This window comes from Salmo salar, chromosome 16, assembly GCF_965601325.2.
Source record: "Salmo salar chromosome 16, fSalSal1, whole genome shotgun sequence".
In the NCBI taxonomy this organism is placed as follows: Eukaryota; Metazoa; Chordata; class Actinopteri; order Salmoniformes; family Salmonidae; genus Salmo; species Salmo salar.
This window is the reverse complement of record NC_138306.1, coordinates 36,752,461-36,765,688: the sequence shown is the minus strand read 5'-3', so window position 1 is coordinate 36,765,688 and position 13,228 is coordinate 36,752,461. Positions and strand designations below refer to the sequence as shown.

At 44.0% G+C, this 13,228-nt stretch overlaps 1 protein-coding gene across 1 annotated transcript in view; it reads right to left on the bottom strand.

Moving 5' to 3' along the window:
• LOC106573646 (SNF-related serine/threonine-protein kinase) overlaps positions 1 to 12,345 on the bottom strand; it is a 58,582-nt gene extending 46,237 nt beyond the window's left edge. The window contains exon 1 of the mRNA XM_014148885.3: positions 11,893 to 12,345. The gene's annotated coding sequence lies outside the window, so the exon portion shown is untranslated. The remainder of the gene's footprint in view (positions 1 to 11,892) is intronic.
• Positions 12,346 to 13,228: the final 883 nt, after the last annotated feature.

Below are 13,228 nucleotides of genomic sequence, written 5' to 3'. Positions count from 1 at the left end.
CCGGTATATAATAAAATACAGTATACCACCCAGCCCTAATAAAACGCAGGCGTCACGCAGACATTATGCAGGCGGTTGTATCAAGACATGTCAGTCAATGGTAGGTGACAGTAGCTAATTCGGCTCATTATTGGCTCTTTTCACCAGCAATAATTGAGCTTTAACCAATTCATACTGGCTTGACTACTTACTGACTTTATTGACCCCATGGAGAAATTCTGTTGCAGTATCATGTACAGGTTTAAAGTGGTTTTTAAATACAGTAGAAAACAAATTGACAATACAACACTCAATACAGTTACATAGCAATAAAAAGAGACTAGCCTGCTGGCCTTACTGGATTGATAGGAACATTAGACCGAGCTGTTTAGGAGCGATATCACACCTGGCACAAATTCGTTCAAAGTCCAGGTACAGGGGGTGTCTTGGGTCTAAAATAATTTTGTGAGCCTTGCTGAGGGCCCTGACCTTAAAGATCTCATCCAGGCCTGTCTGTTTGACTCCAAGTACCTTGCTTGCTGTGGTGATAATCCTTCTCAGCATATTTTTCTGGCTGACAGTGGCTTTGCCAAACCAACAAACATTACAAAAAGTTAAAATACTCTTAATGAAAGATTTGTAAAACAGAGTCAGTAAAGTACAGTCAACATTAAAAGATCCCAGCTTTTTGAGAAAATGCAGTCTCTGTTGACTCTTTTTGTAGACCAGGTCTGTACTCCACTGAAGCTTATTGTCCAAGAGGACACCCAGATATTTATATTCCTCTACAATCTCTATGTTCTGACGTAGATGATACGTAGATATTGCAGAGGTAGGTGTTGTTCGCACCTATGCACATCTCTTTGGTCTTGCTGGTATTGAGGACCAAGTGTGAAACATCACACCACTCTACAAAGTAATTTAGGGCCTGGCCACGGTGTTCCTCATCAAGGCAGTGTCATCAGCGAACTTAACTAGGTGTCTGTCAGGATCGGAACTGGTACAACTTTTAGTGTACAAGATGTACAGGAGAGGTGACAAAACACATCCCTGTGGGGAGCCTGTGTTGGTGGTGTGTATGTCCGACACGTGGGGACCCACCTTGACCCGCTGTGACCTGTGGCTCAGGAAGTCCAACAGCCACAAAACCAGCCCCCCATCTAAGGAGAAGTCCATTATGAGCCTCTGTGCTTTAATGTAAGGCTGGATTATGTTGAAGGCAGAAGAAAAGTCAACAAACAGAAACCTGACATGGGATTTAGCGGCCTCTAGATGTCTACAGACCATGTTGAGGAGCGTAAGAATGACATCATCAACTCCTCTGCTGGGCTGATAGGTAAACTGAAACAGGTCGAGGAGCTTCTGGGTGGCGCTGAGAAAATGACTTTTCACAATTTTCATTACTAAGGATGTCAAGGCGACAGGCCAGTTGTCATTCAGCACAGAGGGATTAGACGCTTTAGTAATGGGTATAATTGTTGAGTTTTTCCACAATACTGGCACGTTTTGCTGGTCGAGCAAGGATTGTAAAATGTCTGTAAAAACACCAGCTAATTGTTCAGCACAGTGCTTCAACTCATGTCCACTTATTTTGTCTGGGCCTGGGCTTTGTCTGGGCCTCAGCCTGTTTACAAGTTTTTCAGGTGATGTAATGCACACAATCTACCTGAAACATTCTGGGAATCAATCATTGTTAGTTGAACTATGTATACATACACTAGTAGTATATACACAGAAAGTCTAACTCACACTTGTGCATTCAAATGCACACAGCCACACACACATTGTTTGTGTGTTTTGCAAGATCGGACTTTCCTTAGGATCTGTCCTTGGGATAGAGCTTTTATGTTTCCATTTGAGAGAAACAGCAGCAGTAATGCTAAACAAAGTTCAGTGCACAAGCTGTGCTGTGGTAGACTGTAAAATAGAGGGGAGATGTGAGAAAGAGATAGACAGTAGGGAGAGATGAGAAAGGGAAAGAGAACAGAGACTGAGAGAGTGAAAGAGAATGCCACCCTCCTATTCATTGTGGCTTTCACTGCCTCTCTTGTCAGCTACCAAAGCAGAACAGGCCTAAAACAGCACAGTGTGAGACCGCTGCGTCCTATAGGGAGCAGGGAGGAAACAACACTGTTTCCTTCTGATAGTGTTCAAACAGGGACCAGGCTTCCGCTGGGGAGATGACTTTCACTGTTATAAACACACAGACACACACACTGACAACTAACACATACTGTACATTTCTCTCATGCACATACACACACTCACAGGCACACAAACATTAATAAACAATGCTAAAGCATCAGGATTTCAGCAAACTTAGCATGTTTGTTTGCTAACATCTTGAGAAAATGGGTGAGAATATCTATTCTCTGGTGCCTGGTGCTAGCTGAGCAGAAAGGCTGAGAACACATTGTACCTATGTGAACATACCAGACAAACAAGCAATAGAGGTACTGCACTTAACACAAGGACCAGGGTGGATATGGACAAATCCATTGCCACACACGCACGCGCAAACGCACACACGAGACATGTCGCTGGATTGGATAGCGGTTTTACGTGCTCCTGATCAATTCTGCTATTTTGGGTGTTTTGTTTGCATTGATCGTAACTATTTTTCTACATAATGTTTCCACCATAATTTCTTATTACCGAAAAGAGCTTCTGGACATTATAACAACGATCACTAACCTTGATTTGGATGAAGATTTCTACTTCAATGAGTCGGCGGTGCAGGACATACTGCTCACCCCGGACGAGGTTCTAATCCCCAAAACTCGGAGAAGAAAGAGGCGGCGTACAGTAAGTGAAGCCGAAGTGGGTGCACTCTGGAGAAACTACGTTGACGGGGGAATGAACCACCTCTACCCTGCATTCTATTGGCGTACATACAACCACTGGAGAATCAACTGGACATGCTCCGTTCGAGACTATCCTATCAACGGGACCGGAAGAACTGTAATATCCTATGTTTCTCAGAATTGTGGCTGAACATGGACATGGGGAACGGCACCTCCGTACCTTCAGGCTCTGATCAGGCCCTACACCCAAACAAGGGCACTGCGTTCATCCACCTCTGGCCTGCTGGCCCCCATACCTCTGAGGAAGCACAGTTCCCGCTCAGCCCAGTCAAAACTGTTCGCTGCTCTGACACCCCAATGGTGGAACAAGCTCCCTCACGACGCCAGGACAGCGGAGTCAATCACCACCTTCCGGAGATACCTGAAACCCCACCTCTTTAAGGAATACCTAGGATAGGATAAAGTAATCCTTCTAACCCCCCCCCCCCCCCCTTAAAAGATTTAGATGCACTATTGTAAAGTGGTTGTTCCACTGGATATCATAAGGTGAATGCACCAATTTGTAAGTCGCTCTGGATAAGAGCGTCTGCTAAATGACTTAAATGTAATGTAATGCAGCCACCACCATGCTTAAAAACATGATGGTTACACGTGGTCTGCAGTTTTGAGGTCGGAGGACGTACTACCAAATTCTCTAAAACAACGTTGGAGGCGGCTTATGGTAGAGAAATTAATATTACATTCTCTGGCAACAGCTCTGGTGGACATTCCTGTAGTCAGAATGGCAATTGCACACTCCCTCAAAACTTGAAACATCTGTGGCATTGCGTTGTGTGACAAAACTGCACATTTTAGAGTCACCTTTTATTGTCCCCAGCACAAGGTGCACCTGTGTAATGATCACGCTGTTTAATCAGCCTCTTGATATGCCACACCTGTCAGGTGTATGGATTATCTTGGCAAAGGAGAAATGCTCACTAACAGGGATGTAAACAAATGTGTGCACAAATATGAGAGAAATAAGCTTTTTGTGCATATGAAACATTTCTGGGATCATTTATTTCAGACCATCAAAAATGTACAAAGAGAGTTTTCATCTATATTTTTCATAGCTGTTTATTTACCACCACAAACCGATGCTGGTTTAATTTAACCTTTATTTACCTAGGCAAGTCAGTTAAGAACAAATTCTTATTTACAACGACAACCTACCCTGGTCAAGCCCTAAACCGGACGACGCAGTGCCAATTGTGCGCCACCCTATGGGACTCCCAATCACGTCCGGTTATGATACAGCCTGGAATCGAACCAGGTCTCTAGTGACACCTTTATCAATGAGTGCCTTAGACCGCTCCGCCACTCGTGAGCGCTAAGGCGGTGCATCCAGCGGCAGTGCTCCTAGTGGCCAGTGATTTTAATATACGGAAACTGAAATCCATCTTTGCTCATTTCTACCAGCATGTCACCTGTGCAACTAGAGGTGAAAAAACTTTGATCACCTTCACTCCACATACAGAAACGCCCTCCATTTGTTAAATCTGACCATAACTCTATCTTACTGATTCCTGTTTACAAGCAATAACTCAAAAAGGAAGTACCAGTGATGCGCCCAAGTGGATGCTAAGCTACAGGACTGTTTCACTAGCACAGACTGGAATATGTTCCGGGATTAATCAGATTGCAGTTTACACAGGCCCCCAGTGTCAGGTCTGGAGTGTGAAGTCACAAGCTCTGCTGGTCGGCTGCTGCGTAACAACCTAGCGGTGCCAAAATCCCTGGTCTGACCCAGAAACCTATGTAAATTACGATCCCCAAAACGTTCAAACAAAAAACAATTTCATGGCCGTTTTAGCCTCTAAAATGTGTTTGATCCCCATGGTGAATTATTTAAAGTTCGCTACAAATTGAAATATTTAATTAAATAGTGATCCATTCTGACGACTACATTTGTTGTCACACAGGACCACGTGCTGACACAGACCAATCACGAGCCGGCAGGCTACGAGAAGGTTCCCGGTGGACTCTCTTAGGCAGGATGAAAACGACTACATCAGCCATGATCCTTTGCTAGTTACGGCCCCTTTCACCATGATCCTTAGTGATTTGTTGGTGCCATTCAGCCCCATTTCAGCACGCTTCAAATTTAAATACCTCCTGGCTTCATTATTAAGTGCATCGACTACACAGTGGCCATTAATACATATCCCAAACAGGAGCCATGGATTACAGAAAGCATCCGCACTGAGCTAAAGGCTAGAGCTGCCACTTTCAAGGAGCGGGACACTAAGCCAGATGCTTATAAGAAGTCTCACTACGATCTCCGACGAGCCATCAAACAGGCAAAGCATCAACTGAGGACTAAGATCAAATCTTACTACTTGTCGGATGTGGTAGGGCTTGCAAACTATGATGGATTACGAAGGGAAACCTAGCCACGAGCTGCCCAGTGACGCGAGCTTACCAGATGAGCTAAATGTATTTTATGCTCGCATCAAGGTAAGCAACACTGAACAATGCATGAGAGCACCAGCTGTTCCGGACGACTGTGTCAAACGGAGGGCCAGACGGATTACCAGGACCTGTACTCAGAGCATGTGCTGACCAGCTGGCAAGTGTCTTCACTCACTTTCAACCTCTCCCTGATTAGGCAACAACACATCCGCCAGCTGACTCTCAACACGGGGGCCCCTCAGGGGTGCATGCTTAGTCCCCTCCTGTACTCCCTGTTCACCCACGACTATGTGGCCCCGCACAACTCCAACACTATCATTAAGTTTGCTGATGACACTGACGGCGATGACACAGCCTATAGGGAGGAGGTTAGAGACCTGGCAGTGTGGTGCAACAACCTCTCCCTCAACGTCAGCAAGACAAAGGAGCTGATTGTGGACTACAGGAAATGGAGGGCCCCATTCACATCGGTAGGGTTGTAGTGGAGCAGGTAGAGAGCTTCCTCAGCGTCCACATCACTAAGGATCTATCATGGTCCACACACACCAACACAGTCGTAAAGAGGGCACAACAACACCTCTTCCCCCTCAAGAGGCTGAAAAGATTTGGCATGGGCCTTCTGATCCTCAAAAAGTCCTACAGCTGCACCATTGAGAGCACCTTGAACGGCTGCATCCCTGCTTGGTATGACAACTGCTTGGTATCCTACCGCAAGGCGCCACAGACGGAAGTGTGTACATCAGTACATCACTGGGGCCAAGCTCCGTGCCATCCAGGACCTTTATACCAGGCGGTGTCAGAGGAAGGCTCAAAAAAATTTCAAAGACCCCAACCACCCAAGTCATAGAAATAATTTCTGCTACCGCACAGCATGCGGTACCGATGCACCAAGTCTGGAACCAACAGGACCCTGAACAGCTTCTACCCAGTCGGACGTCTGTTTTGTCTTGTCCCGTCCCGTGTATATATATTTTTCTTCGTAAATATTTCGTATATATTTTTTATGTTTTTGATCTCAATTTCCATCTACGGACTGAACATACTCTCCTGCAACCCGCCCCACCCAATGTGGTACAGATCTGTTATTTTTTTATACGATAGAACCAGAACCCCCATCAGCAGCTAGCCAGCTAACTAGCTAGTAGTCGGTTACCCACTGCTAGCGGTCATCACCGTTAACTCGGACATCAGCCAGCCTCAGCCCGGTCAATTCCTGCCAGTCTGCGCAGCGCGATATCAACCCAGAGCATATCAGACTGCTTTTTCTCTACCACATCTCCGGATTCCAACCGCAAGCTCTTTTTTTATTATTATTATTTTACCTTTATTTAACTAGGCAAGTCAGTTAAGAACAAATTCTCATTTACAATGACGGCCTAGTGGGTTAACTGCCTTGTTCGGGGGCAGAACAACAGAATTTTACCTTGTCAGCTCAGGGATTCAATCTAGCAACCTTCAAGTTACTAGTCCAACGCTCTAACCACTAGGCTACCTGCCGTCTGAACCTCTACACCGGATCATCGCAGCTAGCTAGCTGCTATCCGAGTGGCTACTCCTGGCTAACGTCTCTGTCCCGAAGCAAGCACCAGTTAGCCTGGAGCTAGCCTGGAGCTAGGCCCATCTCCCGGCCAGCCGAAGATGTCCATCAGCCAATTCTTGGGCTACAATACCTCTTTTGCCAATTGGCCTGGACCCTTCACTGCCGACCCGGAGCCCTGCCGAACCATCACGACTGGTCTGCCGACGTAACCGTCCGAGGGGGTTTCAACAGGCTCTTCCGTTGCGACGTCCCCCGGATGCCCATCTGCTAGCCTGCTAGCCCCGGCCCTATGATCACTCAGCTACACATGCCTCTCCCTAATGTCAATATGCCTTGTCTATTGCTGTTTTGGTTAGTGATTATTGTCTTATTCCACTGTAGAGCCTCCAGCCCTGCTCAATATGCCTTAGCTAGCCCTTTTGTTCCACCCCCACACATGCGGTGACCTCACCTGGCTTAAATCGTGCCTCGAGAGACAAAACCTCTCTCATCGTCACTCAATGCCTAGGTTTACCTCCAATGTACTCACATCCTACCATACCCTTGTCTGTACATTATGCCTTGAATCTATTCTTCCGCGCCCAGAAATCTGCTCCTTTTACTCTCTGTTCCAAACACACTAGACGACCAGTTCTTATACCCTTTAGCCATACCCTTATCCTACTCCTCCTCTTTTCCTCTGGTGATGTAGAGGTTAACCCAGGCACTGCAGCCCCCAGCACCAATCCCATTCCCCAGGCACTCTCATTTGTTGACTTCTGTAACCGTGAAAGCCTTGGTTTCATGCATGTTAACATTAGAATCCTCCTCACTAAGTTTGTTTTATTCACTGCTTTAGCACAGTCCGCCAACCCGGCATGTCCTAGCTGTGTCTGAATCCTGGCTTAGGAAGGCCACTAAAAATCCTGAAATTTCCATCCCAAACTATAACATTTTCCGACAAGATAGAACTGCCAAAGGGGGCGGTGTTGCAATCTACTGCAGAGATAGCCTGCAGAGTTCTGTCATACTATCCAGGTCTGTGCCCAAACAATTCGAGCTTCTACTTTTAAAAATCCACCTTTCCAGAAACAAGTCTCTCACAGTTGCCGCTTGTTATAGACCCCCTTCAACCCGCAGCTGTGCACTGGACACCATATGTGAATTGATTGCACAACCATCTATCGTCAGAGTTCGTACTGTTAGGTGACCTAAACTGGGACATGCTTAACACCTACAAGGGCGGCGCACAATTGGCCCAGCGTCGTCCGGGTTTGGCCATGGTAGGCCATCATTGTAATTACGAATTTGTTCTTAACTGACTTGCCTAGTTAAATAGAGGTTAAATAAAATATATCAAATAAAATAAATAAATAACAATTCTGTCTCTTATCAGAGGGGAGAGTAGAGGATGAGAAGATCGGGATGGAAGGAGGAAAAGGGAGGGAGGAGGGTATGGAGTGAGGATAGTGATGGGGATAGAGGAGGGAGGGGTTGATGGAGGAATGGAGTGGGGTTTTCTTATGTAGGATCTCATCTCACTTGTTCCCATCATGCAATATTCAAAATGGTGAGGTCACCGTGAGAATAGGGGAGCAGAGAGACTTGAGAGAGCACTCTCTCTTCTGAATTCTTAATTCAGTCATTATCACACTGAGAATTCAATTCCACACTCATTTCCAGCATTTAAACTCTTATCGCATATTTAACTCCTCCATTTCTTCTTAACATGGAACAGCATGTTAATATTAATAGGAATTGAAATAGAATTGTAATTCTATTGGAGGAGAAGTACAGGGTTGAGTGAGTTGTGTCTGTAGTAGAGGTCAACCGATTATGATTTTTCAACGCCGATACCGATACCGGTTACTGGGGGGCCAAAAAAAGCCGATACCGATTAATCGGACGATTTTAAAAATTTTTGGTAATAATGACAATTACAACAATACTGAATGAACACTTATTTTAACTTAATATAATACATCAGTAAAATCAATTTAGCCTCAAATAAATAATGAAACATGTTCGATTTGGTTTAAATAATGCAAAAACAAAGTGTTGGAGAAGAAAAGTGCAATATGTGCCATGTAAGAAAGCTAACGTTTAAGTGCCTTGCTCAGAACATGGGAACATATGAAAGCTGGTGGTTCCTTTTAACATGAGTCTTCAATATTCCCAGGTAAGAAGTTTTAGGTTGTAGTTATTATAGGAATTATAGGACTATTTCTCTCTATACGATTTGTATTTCATATACCTTTGACTATTGGATGTTCTTATAGGCACTTTAGTATTGCCAGTGTAACAGTATAGCTTCCGTCCCTCTCCTCGCTCCTTCCTACCTGGGCTCAAACCAGGAACACATCGACAACAGCCACCCTCGAAGCAGCGTTACCCATGCAGAGCAAGGGGAACAACCACTCCCAAGTCTCAGAGCGAGTGACGTTTGAAACGCTATTAGCGCACACCCGCTAACTAGCTAGCCATTTCACATCGATTACACCAGCCTAATCTTGGGAGTTGACAGGCTTGAAGTCATAAACAGCGCAATGCATTGCGAAAGCTGCTGGCAAAAACGCACTAAAGTGCTGTTTGAATGAATGCTTACGAGCCTGCTGGTGCCTACCACCGCTCAGTCAGACTGCTCTATCAAATCATAGACTTAATTATAATATAATAAACACACAGAAATACAAGCCTTAGGTCATTAATATGGTCAAAAACCCGGAAACTATCATCTCGAAAACAAAACGTTTTTTTCTTTCAGTGAAATACGGAACCGGTCCATATTTTATCTAACGGGTGGCAACCCTAAGTCTAAATATTCCTGTTACATTGCACAACCTTCAATGGTAAGTCATAATTACGTAAAATTCTGGCAAATTAGTTCGCAACGAGCCAGGCAATGAACGCAAGAGCAGTGACACAATTTCATGTTAGCAGGCAATAGTTACTAAAAACGCAGGTTTAAAAATATATACTTGTGTATTGATTTTAAAGAAAGGCATTGATGTTTATGGTTAGGTACATTGGTGCAACGACAGTGCTTTTTTCGCAAATGGGCTTGTTAAATCATCACCCACTTGTCGAAGTAGGCTGTGATTCGATGAGAAATTAACAGGCACCGCATCAATTACATGCAATGCAGGACACGTTAGATAAACTAGTAATATCATCAACCATGTGTAGTTAACTAGTGATTATGTTAAGATTGATCGTTTTTTACAAGATAAGTTTAATGCTAGCTAGCAACTTATCTTGGCTTCTTGCTGCCCTTGCGTAACAGGTAGTCAGCCTGCCATGCAGGCTCCTCGTGGAGTGCAATGTAAGACAGGTGGTTAGAGCGTTGGACTAGTAACCAGAAGGTTGCAAAAACTAATCCCCAAATCCCCCCTGAACAAGGCAGTTAACCCCCGTTCCTAGGCCGTCATTGAAAATAAGAATGTGTTCTTAATCTGACTTGCCTAGTTAAATAAAGGTAAATAAAGGTGTTTATGAAAACGGCCCTAATTAATCGGCCATTCCGATTAATCGGTCGACCTCTAGTCTGTAGCTGCATACTTCTCCTGTGACCTGCCTGCTCTCTCCTCTCTGACCCAGGGGACACTGTCCCATCCTGCTCAGAATAAAGTATGGGGAGTTACAAGCAGTCACATGTACACACGTATGCATTGTCTCACTCACACACACACACACACACACACACACATGCACGCTGGATATATACACACACACTCTGTTAGTTCACTTTGACTTTTCTCTGCTATTCAATCACCCCATCTGTATTCTCCTCCATCCTTTCCTTCTCTCTCCCTCTCTCCTCTCCCCCTTGCTCTCTATCTTCCTGTCTGGTAGGCAGTCCTGTGATGAGTCAGAGTTGGCCCGTACTCCCTGGGGATGGCAAGGCAATAGAAAGACAAGGTGCAGGCCAGGAACCAGCGCTCTTGTTACAGTAACGAACAATAGCCTACAGAGTTATGAGAGATGGGGAGTGATCACACACTGCACTGTGAGATGCCACCAAACTTGCTACTCCCTAACAAAGGACAACACACACAGAACAAATGGGTAAACTTAAGACTTTGTCTCACAATCCTTTTACTCATCATCCCCTGTACTACAATCATTATCATCATGTCCCATTCATGGCCCAGTGCAGTCAAAAACGTGATTTTGTGTGTCGTATATATATTGTAATGAAACGGCAGGGAGCAGGTCTCGAATCCTCGACCTTCTAGTCCGAAGTCCAGCGCGCTATCGACTGTGCCCCAAAAGCATGCTCGAGCGGCAGAGTCGATATCCACGCTTATAAACCCAGGGTCGTTACAATCTATATATTTCCACACTACAGGTTGGAATAATACTGTGAAATTGTGAAAATTGTGAAATGTCTGTTTTGGTGGGATGGAGTATTGGCTAGCCCGGTGACATCACCAGGCGGTAAACTAATTAATCGACCAATAAGAAAGAGAGTCCCAAGCCACTCTGCCAATAACAGATCGTTTTCAGTTTTCCCCTCCTCACTCAGACCACTCCCAGACAATGCTAGAAAAATTCTTGCTTGAGAAATTGTTCTTGGCTAAGAAGCTATTTTTGTGTCTTTTCGATCATTTTAATTGAAAAGAATCACAGTAAGGTACTTAACTGTTAACCATAAATGTTATAATATTGCAATGAAAACGGCCGCATTGGACCTTTAATGAATTAAGATATCCTTACCAAACAGTTACACAAATATATATCATTAACATTAACATATATTTTAATGTATTTTAAAGCATTGTGAAAGTTTTGTATGACAGCGGTATTGGAGAGGATGGATCATAAGTGAGTCGGTATAATTTTATGTCAAAGCTGCCAGCGCATATATCTAGTTATCAAAGTACAAATTATGATAATTCTAATGTCCCCATGGACATTAATACCAGCAGTAGGCTATTCGCAGTCCCGAGTTCGCAGTCCCGAGTTCGTAAAATACACATCTACTGACTAGCTTACGCGTCTGATGAAATGCACAAACATAGACTTGTCGTTCACATCTGGCACCGCAGTCTGACAATAACATTATAGCCAAAGGAGATAATTCAAAAATTGCTATGACTGAGAATATAGTTAGCTTAAAGATAAAAAATAAATACTTACCATAGTTAGGAAAATGGGTTATCCTTGAGACTAGTGAAGCGACCCACCACTGTAAACAGCAATGCACTTCTTTCTATACCAATAATACTAGCCTTCTTGATGTGTTAAAATCTTAATAACGCTATTACACAATATTTCCCCCTCGTCCTGCTGTGTTGACTGTGCCAGGTGCGTAGTTTTTGCGTGCCCCGATGTCTCCGCAAAGGACGAGGCAACAGGGATGCTCGACGTGAGTGCGTCTCTCTCTGCAGTAGGCTAGCCTATTCGTGCATTCACCTCCGTCTGGTCGGCTCTGAGCGCTGGCCTGGGTTGGCCTGCTACTGACGTCAAAGCATTCCAGCTAACTCCGGTCTTATTCGGCGGATGTTCTCTCCTATGGCGCGCTAGGGCTGAGGCAGGCGGAAAGGCCTAGAGGAAAATGTCTGTTCTGAAGTCGAGAAAGCAGAAAACTATTATGGACTATGCAATTGAACAGCCAGCGTGTCTATAATTAGGTAGGCGGAGGAGATGAAGAAACACAATGGGGAGAATACATTCTTCACATATTTATATATGGGTGAGGCATAGTGGTCTATAGTTTTCAACCACATCACAGTAGGTCACCTGTAGCGTTAGCTATGATTCATAACTCCTGATTCACAACTTCACAAGACAATGCTTTTTACAAATGTGAATTCTTTAGAATTCCTTTGGAGGGAAATAATGAAAATAGTAAAACACATTCTCTTTAGTCAGTATGGCCACAGAGTTCAACCGTGCTTATGTACAAAATACACCCCAAGAGCAGGCATTTATAAAAATGTAACTTGACGTGAGAATGTGCTGACCTCTCCGCAAACTTTAGACCATGCATACGCACATTTTCTAGTGCTTGAAAAATTGTATTGCAAGCTGGCAAGTATTTTGTGCAAATGGGGCATATGATGAAAAGCTTATTCATAAAATAAAAATACAAACGGGAAAACATATCAACAAGAATGCAACCATTTGCCATTAATGAGAAGAGCGAAAATCTGTGTTTTATTTTTAGAATCTAAAATAATTAGACATCGGAATCGTATCATTAGAAATAGGAATCTTTGTACTCTTTTATTTTCATAACCATTGCAGAATATATTCCTCCTCTTTTCTGGCGGTGATGGGTTCATATTCCCGAAGGAGCCATACAACAAATTACCATGCGCATCTCTCATTTAATTGGACCTAATAGCCTAGTAAATACACTGAACAAAAATATAAACGCAACATGCAACAGTTCATTTTTTTTTACAGTTCATATAGGGAAATCAGTCAATTAAAAAAAAGTATTATGCCATTATCTATGGAGTTCACATGA